This window comes from Pinus tabuliformis, chromosome 6 (genome assembly GCF_031772625.1).
Source record: "Pinus tabuliformis cultivar Carrire ecotype Pingquan chromosome 6, CPIR1, whole genome shotgun sequence".
NCBI classification, from domain to species: domain Eukaryota; kingdom Viridiplantae; phylum Streptophyta; class Pinopsida; order Pinales; family Pinaceae; genus Pinus; species Pinus tabuliformis.
The window spans coordinates 1,386,411,601-1,386,423,091 of NC_142292.1; the positions used below are offsets into that span (position 1 = coordinate 1,386,411,601).

At 33.4% G+C, this 11,491-nt stretch overlaps 1 pseudogene; it reads left to right on the top strand.

Annotated features, from left to right (window-relative positions):
* Positions 1 to 1,777: 1,777 nt before the first annotated feature.
* LOC149263799 (selenocysteine methyltransferase pseudogene) lies at positions 1,778 to 2,855 on the top strand (annotated as a pseudogene).
* Positions 2,856 to 11,491: the final 8,636 nt, after the last annotated feature.

An 11,491-nucleotide genomic window follows, 5' to 3' on the forward strand; every position in this document is an offset into this window, starting at 1 on the left:
AAGATACAATGACAAAAAATAATCATTCAAAAGGTAATATTTCTAATTGTGTAAAATGACTTTCTAGAATTATATGTATATATTACTACAAACCATTAATTTATTAATATCGGTTTTGTTAAATATAGTTTTCATATATCATTATAAAAATAATTTATTCATTTTTCCAAGAATATTATGAAAATCTCAAATGATCAATGTGTTGATATGTGAAACATGTCAGTATCCATGTCCAACAAAATGTATAAGGTGATGGACAAATAAATAGACATAATTTCATCATAGGAGAAGCCATCTCAAGAACAACATGCTTCAAATGTATGCAATCATGGTTTACTTTGTACATATCAAGAAATTTTTATCATTAAATACTATTTTTCAATTATTTTATTGCAGAAAATAAAACAAGACGAAGCACATTCATTACATAAAACAAGATGAAGAGGAAGAAAAAGGTTGATTTTAAAGTTTGTGAGTAATTCTTAGTATTTCATTATAACAAATAAAGGTTTCATTTTTGTATATTCTTAGTTATTTTAAAGAAACCATCCTTGAATGTTTTCAAAGAGGTTCTAACATACAAAGAAGAGCCATCCAAAGAATTGATTGACATTGGGTTAAATAAGGGTTGTGAGCATAGGTTGGCATATCAAAAATTAATTGTGGAATTGTATGTATCTATGGTGATTTACTTTTTTGAGTTTATAGTTAATAGAACAAAAAAATCCTTTATATTAAATCTATGATTTATAATGGGGTTTAAAACATGCAGGAAAAAAATATGGAACTATGCCAACATAAGACTTGTTGCAACAAAGAATGAGACTTGGTTTTGATGACATTTGCACAGTTTATGAGTCACTTCTTGCTTTGGTACATTGCGATTCGATTTACATTAATTTATATTATTTATTTCAATTTTTTATTATTCTTTATGAGTCCCATCAATATGTACATTTTGAAGATCATTATGCCATCCTCCAGCGTTAAAACTATTATTCTCTTACACTAATTCACATTTTTTGTTATACTATGCTTACTAAGAGGAGTAAAAGGTGTTTTTCATAGAATGTTGTCTAATGTGGTTTAATTGCAGGAAAATGATGTTTTAGGCTATTACTGTGCAGGGGCTTTATGGAGACACCTAAGAGAGAATATAGGGGGTTTACCCACCTCCCTAACTTCCTAAACTCAGCTTGGGATCACAATATCCTCTCTCACCAACTCAATTTCATTGGAAATCGAGTGACTCCTAGTCCAAGTGGAGATGAAGAGGGACAAGATCCACCATTTTCGAGATCAAGGGAACTGCTCCTACTTTCAAGGGATTCACTTCAGCTTCCATTTTGTATAACTAAACTAAATTAAAAGCTCATTAGGATTCAAAGTTTTTTTCATCTAGATGTAGCTATTGAGATTCAAGCTTGATATTGTTACTTTAAACTTTTATGTCATGTATTAGACCAAATTTTTTTTATGCATGAGCATATAACCTAGGGTATCATGTTCATTAAAGGAGTTAGTTCCCTAAGTCAATATTTAATAATTTAATCTATTTTTCCTATAGGTTTAACAGAGAATGAGAATTATTGTAAATAGGAGAAAGTTCAAGAGTATTTTGGAAGAGTTGAGATATTTTATGGGTTAGTTATATCTTATCTAAAGATAAGGGATTAGGTGAGATTTTTTATGGATCATGAGAGATATTGTGGGAGATTGTTTAGGATCTAGAAACTATTATGGGTTTAGATCCCCTTGTATAAATCTATGTGAGCCCATGAGGCATGTAAGTGAAGTAGAGTGAGGAATGAGAGACCAATGATTAAGCCAATAAATCTATTGTAAATATTTTATTTCTTTAATGAATTATTTCTTATATTTTAAGCGCATATGTATTCTATGGATTTCAGTTTTATGTTTTGTTATTATTAATTTGAAGACCCTATGGTTTTATGCATCATTTTTGGTATCAGAGCTGGATTAAAGTTGTTATGTGTAGAGAATATTTTCGTAAGCTTGTGTGAAGGTAAAATATGTGAGAGGTGTGTTGGAGTATGAACATGGTTAGCAGTTTGGCAACGTCATAATAGAAGGTGTTTTCATGCTAAAGGCTTGTAGGTGTTGATTGAATTTCCCCATCTCATCCAGGAAGTTCACCAAGAATATATTGAAGCAGGAGAAAAGATCATAATCACAACATCATACCAACAAGCTATTCAAGGTTTTGAATTAAAATCATTTTTAGTAACATAGGGAGAAGCTCTATTGTGTAAGAGTGTTGAGATTGATTGTAAATCACGTGAACAATTTTGAAAAAAATGTACAAAAATATTAAATGCTAGTGTTGATGATGCTCAAATTCCAAAAGTTAGACATATATTAGTGGAAACCATTGTCGGAAGTTATGGGGCTTCCTTGGAATATGGTTTTGAATACAATGGTGATTATGGACTTGGTATGACAATACAAGATTTAAAATATTTCCATCAAAGATGTGTGCAAGTTCTTGCTGAATCAACATTTGATTTATTAGCTTTTGAATCAATACCAAATAAGTTGGAGGCTCAGACATACATCAAATTACTTGAAAAAATAATATCCAAATACCAGCTTGGTTTTCCTTCAACTCCAATGATGGCGTAAATGTAGCAAGTGGAGACTCCTTCACAGAATGTGTTGCCTTAGCTGATTCATGTCCAAACGCAGTTCTTGTTGGCATCAATTGCACCCCACCTCATTTTATTTATGAATTGATACTTTCCATTTAGAAGGTCAGTTCGAAACTTATATTTTTCTATCCAAACAGTGGAGAAACATACGATGCTCAAAGAAAGAAATGGATGGTGATTGTGTAATTATTGTGAAGATTCTCTATTGCAGAGATCATGGAATTGTTGACTGTATTGGTAGATCCAAATTTTAATGAGGAGACATGTTATAGATGCTGCAGATTGGCACGAGGAATATCAAAAATAGGGTCAATAGTTTTTAGGGTTCCAGGATCTACATTGACTTGTACTGGAAGTTGTGCACCAAACATTGGAAGTGTATAAAATGTGAAGTGTTGAATGTTGACTTGAATGAGGAGCTACATTTATTAGTGAGGGTCATGAGTTGGAGAATAGTTAACGCATGAAACTTTAACATTGATTATGTTGGTTTTTTGTGAGGAAACTATGAGTTGGAGCATGACACATGTGGTAATTTGTGCTGTGACCTGTGTATCATAGAGCATTTTATTTTACTGACTGATGCAAGCATAGGTTGAAGAATCGAATGCACTATACATTAGAAATTTGCGTTTAAGTCTGAGAAGTTTATGTTGGAAATTGGTTAAAGTCAAAGTTTAAATCATATTGAGGAGATGTATTAAAATTATTGGGTCGTGCATGTTGGCTTGGATATTTAGGTAAGAGCATGTGAAATTGTTTAGGTTGGGAATATGATGATCAATGCCTAGAAGAATAAAATAAAATTTCCTACTGGGGTCAATTAAGATATTCAAGATTAGTGTTAATTACATGAATTATTAATTATCCTCTATGCAGTTTCTAGAATCTCAATCTGTTACATGGTCATTGAATGATTGTCTATTGGAAGGCATCATTGCCTAATGGCACCGAAAAATGAAATCGTGATAATTAGTGAGTAGATTATACAACCATAAGCATCCAGAGATCAAAAGTTCTCTCGATTGATCTTCACAAGTTTGAAGGTGTCTTAGCTGAGTGGAGAATAAGCATACTTATGTGCAGAACAAGAAAATTCAATTTGATCTTGTAATAAGCAGACTCAAGTGTAAGAAATTTTCAATGTTCCTTTCAGTCTAATACTTGTATTGCATTTTGAAAGAGCCATATAATTACTATTGCAGATGATGAGCCTCATCATTGGGTAACTATATGGACCTTAATACACCTCCAAGCTTACTAAAATCAACTCTTCTCATAATTCCTTACATGTTTTAATTATATTTTTCTTAATGAGATGAGTAAAAGTAAGATGTTATGTCTAGTGGTCTAATGTGCATTGATTACAGGTTTTTGGGAGAAAATCATGGCAATTTTGGCTAATTAAGGTGCAGTAACTCGAATGAGAAAAGAAGGAGAGATAATAGGAGATGGATCTTCCTCATTAAATCCTCACTCATTCGAATATCCCTCAATAAAATAACACTATATAGAAGTTGCAAGCAGTCGAGTCATGGAGATCATGGGTAGTCGAGTTAGTGGCAGTTAAGAACCAGTTCATCTTAAGTTTGGGAGCCAAGACTCCCTAGATTTAAGGAATTTATTGGAGACTTCAGTTGTATAAATAAGGATGCCTAGAGCCTCATTAGGATATATATTTTTTTATGTAAGAGCACTAAGCATTTTGGAGTTAAAATATTATGGAAAAACACTATTATGTAATTTTTGATATGATAATGAGAATGAGCATTTCCTTGATCCAGCACTGAGTTGACTTAGAGGGATAAATATATTGGGTTACGGACCAACCCTACTAGCATAGATTCCTCTTATTGTACTTTTATTCTTAGGTTGTTTCATAGATTAATTGTTGAACTGATTTTGGCATTGTTTCATTGCAAATAGTGGTGAATTTTATTAGTTTGCTTCCATTTGTCCATTACTTTAGCAATAGCATTAGCGAGATAAATAAATACCAAAAAAACTGATAGAAGGTGGATTTGGCCTCACTCCTCCCTTCAGGTACCATGTTTTGTGGAAAAACTCCTATTCAACCCCAAAAAGACAGAATTCTGATTTCTTATGGAGTTTAGGGCTTTCTGCTAATTAGACCAACATCTTTTCAATTTTCGAGAAATAGTATTAGTTGTTCTTTTTGATATATCCATATTAGTATTAGATCTCATGGTGTTTCACAATATTCTTCAAGTATTTATATGCATGAAATAGGAAACTAAATAATGGGATTTTGTTTTCTTATGTTGATTGGAAATGTTTCTTGTTTGACATGATCCATGTGTGAATTCTAGTGATGTATGTATTGCAGGAGTTTCAGTAGGGCAAGAAGATCCCATGCCAGTAGACCCAACATAACCTCATTCATCCACGATCATCAATATCCACTAATTTCATCAACCAACTCATCATTCCCTAAGAACAACTCTCTAGGTTTGTTGAACAAATCCAACCATTTCACAAACTTTGGTCTGAGCTCTAAGGAAGTCCTAGACACTCCCTTTCCTTATTTCTTCCATCATTCACCTTCGCTAACCCTTATACCACCTTCCAAAACCCTCCTTATGCATTCAGTTGGGTCCTATAGGAATACAGGGGATCCTCTAGGAGCATTAAGACATCGTGTAGGTGCATTAGTAAATCCTGTAGGATGACCTGTAGTGGCATGTTTTGAGGCCGATTTGAGGAAAATTCATCTAGAAAGTTAGGAGAAGACCCCTGTTTTCCTCCTAAGCCATCTTAAGCTTCACAACCATCTCTAACCCACCTTCCATACCACTAAGAAGATTTAGCATTCACATTCTCACAAAAAAAGGACAAAAAGGAAAAATGAGTTATTGTGTTCATTCATATGCACAACAGTAAAGTAATTGATTATCTCAGATTTCATGCATAGGATAGTTAGGATTACACATATGTTAGCTTAGAATTATTCTAAAGCAAGATCTCTTAACAAATAGTTAGATGAGTGGTGTGTTCAAAGAATTTATTTCAGTCTTTCACTACTACAGTAGACAAAGTTTCAATTCTCTCAATTAGGGTGAAATTCCACTTTCTTCATTGGTAATCAATCTTCTTCTAAATGAATAGAAGGTCGGTTTGAGAAACGATAGTGGTCTATTGTTGGCTCAGTAGTGACAAAGAGTGGACCCATTGCATCAACTTGTGTATACAACATTGTCACCTACAAGTTTGTACAAACGCCAGGTTGATAAAGTAAAGTTGGTAGCCCCAGGAATTGCAGCATTCTTGCAGCAATAATGGTTCTCATCACTTTTTGGCATCATTTCTAGCGAGGTGTCTGAGTAGATGTGATTTTTTCTTTCTTTCTTCCATTTCATATCTCTTTCATTTCGTTATTAGCTTTAATTCTGAAAAATTAATTGTAAGTGGGTTTGCTTTCCTTTCCATTCTACAAGTGAGATTTCATTCAGCAGTTAGTTTCCATTTAGTTTGTTATTTCAATTCTGCAATTAGTCTTAAATATTGAAAAACAAAAAAAGCAAAAAACACTTCTTTCATGCCTCGTAGGAATAGGGATAACTTAGGAAAATTTCTACCAAATACCCCCACCATTTCAAATAGCCAACCTTCCTTCTTCTTTGGTGGCTGTGAATTGGAGGACCCCTTAGGTGAGAAACCATAGATTTTTGAAGAGCCTACATGGGGAAGAAGAAGGAGAACCCATTCCAACTGAACTAATGGCTGAAAATGGAAATGATACAGGAGATATAGAAATAATTGAGGGTTCTTTTCCCATTGGAGAAACCAATGGGGATGCCAAGATGAAAAACATAAGCCCCTCTACTCTTCCTCACTCGCATGGCCTAACCTTAGAAGATCCAGATACTTTCTTGTTTGAGTTCGTTATCATATGCATAACTTATGATTACACCACTCATGATCAGAAGTTGAAATTATTCCCATCTACTCTCAAGGATGCAGCTCTGTGCTGGTTCATGGGTCTACCTAGGAATACCATCAAAACTTAAGCTTGGATGCAACGAGCCTTCAAAAAAAAGTATTGAGACTATTCTACGTCCAAAGACAATAAAGAGGAAATTTTTAGAATTACCTTAGGGCATGATAGTCTTTAGAATATTATGAGGAAAGATTCTAGCTTAGCTACAAAAGGGCCAGGCACACACTTGATCCTTAGTCACTAAAGCTAGTCCTACTCAGGGGGGTCAGGGAGGATCTTTTGGATACCCTGAGCCTCCTAGCAGGAGGGGACATCTACCAACTACCCTATGAAGATACCAATATTGCCTTTAAGAACCATTCTAGGGAAACTAAGAAAAAGGGTACAGGTAGTCAACTAATGGCTAGCTCATCCTCTTCCAACACATCCATAAAAGGTAAAGTTGGAAATATGTTGGAAGGTTTCAAGAGTGAAATGCTGCAAACCCTTGCTCTACAGATGGACAATATGCACATCAAGAGAAAGAGAGAGGAAGCAGAGAGAGAATTAGCCATCTTCTACCCCAGATGCACAAGGAGGCACCTTAGGAATGAATGTTCATTAAACCTTAAAGAAATTTTCTTAGCCTGTGAAGAAATCCACTCCATAGACAAGTTCCCTTCTCTATCTGGACTAAAAGGTCTATATCGTGCAACTGAAGGGGTGACTGAATGGCTTTGCTACATAATAAAAAGAGGCCTCATGGGCCTCAACTGTCCTAGCAGGGCATGCAAGGGTGATCCTATGCATATTACAACCCTAACCAAAACACATCCATTCCCTCTTAAGGGCCCCCTTATCATCCCTCCTAGTTTACATCCTTGGTATTTTTCACCTTAGCACCATTCTCAGCTGACCAACCAACCATTTCAGCCATATACTCCTCCACAACCTCAGTGGAATGCACCATCCCTGGGCTGAAGGCCCCCATACAATAATTCTCCAACTTTATTGCCTTCACCTCATACTCAACCACAACTCTTACACCTTGCTCTACCTAAACAACCTCAAATTCTTACATAGCCAAATCTGAAACCTAACAATATACAAGCACAACAAGTATATAGTGGAGAGACATCCTACCCTGCTTATGTTATGGAAATTCAGGAAATCAACAGGAGGTCTGGGAGAGTACTCGTGGACATCCAACCTCAATCTCCACCAAAGTAGAGTGAGAAGGAAAGAGAGGAAAGTATACCTAGAGTGAATCCACCACCATTTCCTAAAATATCAACTCAGCCAGTCCATCTTATCGCAGAGCAGAATGAACTTCTGGGCGAACTAAAAAATCTATGTGTCAAAATTCCACCTCTCCAAGCCATTAAGGATGTACCTATTTACAACAACCTGATTAAAGAGAAGTATTTCAAACATCTAGGGAGGAAAAAAAGAGACACCCTTAGCATTAATGTCATTGGACAACTGTCCGACTAAATTTTGGGGTAGGTAATTTTCCCAAAGTATTTAGACCCTGGAAGCTTGGTAGTAGATGTGCACATCAATGGAACTATTGTCCCACACACCTTGAATGATCTTGGGGTTGCCATTAATTTAATGACTAAGGACACCATGCTCAAGCTAAATCTCTAGGGTTCATTAAGAAAGACCACAACAGTCTTGCAGCTTGCAGACTATTCCACAGTTGCCCTTGAGGAGATTTTTGAGGATGTGATGGTCTCCATTGACTCGTGGGAGTACCCTACTAACTTCCTAGTCCTTCAGCCTAAGGCCAAGCTTAATGGTTATCCTCACATACTTGGGATGCCTTGGTTAGTCACTGCAGATGCCTACATTAGTTGTACGGATGGAAACATGACTATCAAAAATGGGCATCTATCCAAGAAGTTTATTCTGTACCCTCCTGCTCATCCATATTTAGAACATGATTTACCTTTATGGCTAGAAGAGGAGGAAGAAGATGAAGTTTACTGAGCCCAACTCCATACCCTAGAAACTGCCATGGGAGGAGGATAGCCTGATGAAGATGATTTGATTGAACACATCCTCTAAAATCCAACTCCCAACGCCTTGTCCTTGGAGGAAGTTGTGAATTAAACTAAGAGAAACCATCAGATTGATATATTCTTAGCTGATTCAAACCCTACTCATGTGAAGACAATAGAATTCGACCTTGAAAGAGCTTTGAAAATCAACCCATCTCTTTTTGTACAGCAAGAAGAAGAGTTGTGCAACATGCTAAGGGAACATTTCGATGCCTTTGCTTGGAGTTACAAAGAAATGAAGGGAGTGCACACCTTAGTGTGTACTCACCACAATTATATCAAATAAGGTTGAAAACTAGTCTAACAACCCCAAAGCAGAATGAATTTAGCTCTCAAAGATATAGTGAAAGAAGAATTGCGAAAGCTCTTGGATGTAGGATTCATTTACCCTATCTCGGACAGTGAGTGGGTTTCTCCTTTGGTGTTGGTTCAAAAGAAAAAAACAATGTAAACTTTGAAACGGGAACTATAAACTCAAAACGGGAACTCTGGCCAAAAAACCCCGAAAAAACATCAAAAACAGTGCTAAAAACGAAAAGTGTTGATGCTGGAATAACACCTTTTTTTTTCCAAGCTAAATTTTAAACATGTTTTAAAAATGACAGTGAAAACCAATTTTTGGTGCAAAAATTGTCCAAAAAACACCCTCAAAGAGAAGTGTTGATGTTCGAATAACATTTTTTTTTTCTCAATGGTAAATTTTGTGCAAAAAGCACCCTCAAAACGAAAAGTGTTGATGCTGAGACAACAATTTTTTTTCAAGGGTGAAATTTCAACATTTCAAAATAATAGCATAAAATATTTTATCATGACCCCGAAAAACATTAAAATTTCAAAAAATTAAAATTAAAATTAAAACAATGAAAAAACACAAAGCAAAAAAATAAAAAATAAAAATATATACTAAAAACAAAACATAAAATAAAAAACACAAAACAAAAAAAATCAAACATCAAAAATAAAATCAATCATAAAAATGTAAAATGTAAAGAAAAAAACAACAAAACAAAATTAACCTATAAAAAATAAGAATTAAAAAACTAGAAAAAAATTACAAATTATAAACAAATAAATAGTAAAAAAAACATATCTAAAAAAAATTGGGGAAAAAAACAAATATGTAAACCATAAAAAAATTTGGAAAAAAAAAAAAAAACACATTTAAAAAACTATAAAATTAAATAGGTAACAATAGAAAAATTAAAAAAAAACATTAACAAAAAACTAAAAAAAAATAAAATTAAAAACAAACTAGATTTAAAAAAAAAAAAAGGAAAATTAACCAAAAATAAAAAATAAAAATTAGTGAAATTAAGATTAAAATGATAATTACTTAAAAAATAAATGTAAAAATACATATATATGAGACGAAATATAAATAAAAAATATTAAAAAAAAAATTTGTTTAATCATAAAAGAATTTCGGAAAAAAAAATAAAAAAATAAAAAATTTATATATATAAATTTAAGTAAGTAAAAATATAAAGATTAAAAAAATCATTAACAAAAACTAGCCCCCCCAAAAAAAAAACAAACTAGATTAAACAAAAATAGAAAATTAACAAAAAAATAAAATTAAAAACTAGTAAAATTAATATTAAAAACATGTAGAAAAAAATAAAAAGACAAAAATAAGCTCAAATTATTAAAAAAAAAAACTAAAAAAATATCGAAATTTTAAAAATATAGGTATTTTTCAATAAAAAAAATAAAAAAAATTAAATAACATTTTCAAGTTACAAAAAAAAGTCTTTTTGATTTAAGAATAAATAAATAAATAAATGTTTTTATTAAATTTTCATTATTTATTTAAAAACAAACAAAAAAAATTAAAGCTAATTTCTTTTTTAAAATGTAACTTTTTTTTTTCTAATTTGAAAGAAAAAATTCATTAAACTGTAGCAATAAAAATTATTAAATTTTAATTTATTAAAAAAAATTAATAAAAACAAAATTAATAAAAAAAATTTATTAAAATATTTTAATCAAAATTAAATTTTAGTTTTTTTTTATAACTTTTGTTTCAAAACAATATGTTATTTATTTCAAAATATAAATCATAAAAAAAAAAAAAAAAAATTAAAACAAATTTTAATTTTTTAATTTAAAATTTAAAAAATTAATAAATTTTTTTTTTAATTAATATATTAAAAAAATTAATTATAATTATGTGTTGTATAAAAAAATTAAAAAATATTGTTAAAGTTTTTTTATTTTTTATTTATTAAAACAAATTTTTAAAACATATTAAAATTAACGTTTTAAAACATATTAAATTTTTTATTAATATTAACGTTTTATTTAAAAAATAATAATAAAAAAAAAACGACCGCCCACCCCGCCCCCTCCCTCCCCTCGCCCCCTCCCCAGCCTCCTCCACCCGCGCAGGGCCACCCAGGGCCGCCCCGCCCGCCGTCCGCGACCGCCCACCCCGCCCACTCCCTCCCCGCCCCCTCCCAGCCTCCTCCACCCGCACAGGGCCACCCCAGGGCCGCCCCGCCCTCGTCGGGCGGGGCGGGGCGGCCTGGGGTGGCGCTGCACGCAGAATTTTAAATTATATCCTCCATATCATTATATCTTCGAATCTCATCGAGTCAGAAGAACAACCGTTTAATCACCAAAAGAAGCAGCGGCTCAGAAAAGATACGGCACCTGAGTCCCTAGAACCATCAGCTGGCAGTCACATGGCGTGTCGCGATCCAAAACGGGACCTGCTCCATACATCTCGTGCTTCCATTCGCCGCTCAACCTCGGCAACCAAGCCTGCCTATCTGCCAGAGCCACCAGAAGACTTTTTGGATCAGTTATTGGATCAGTTGCCC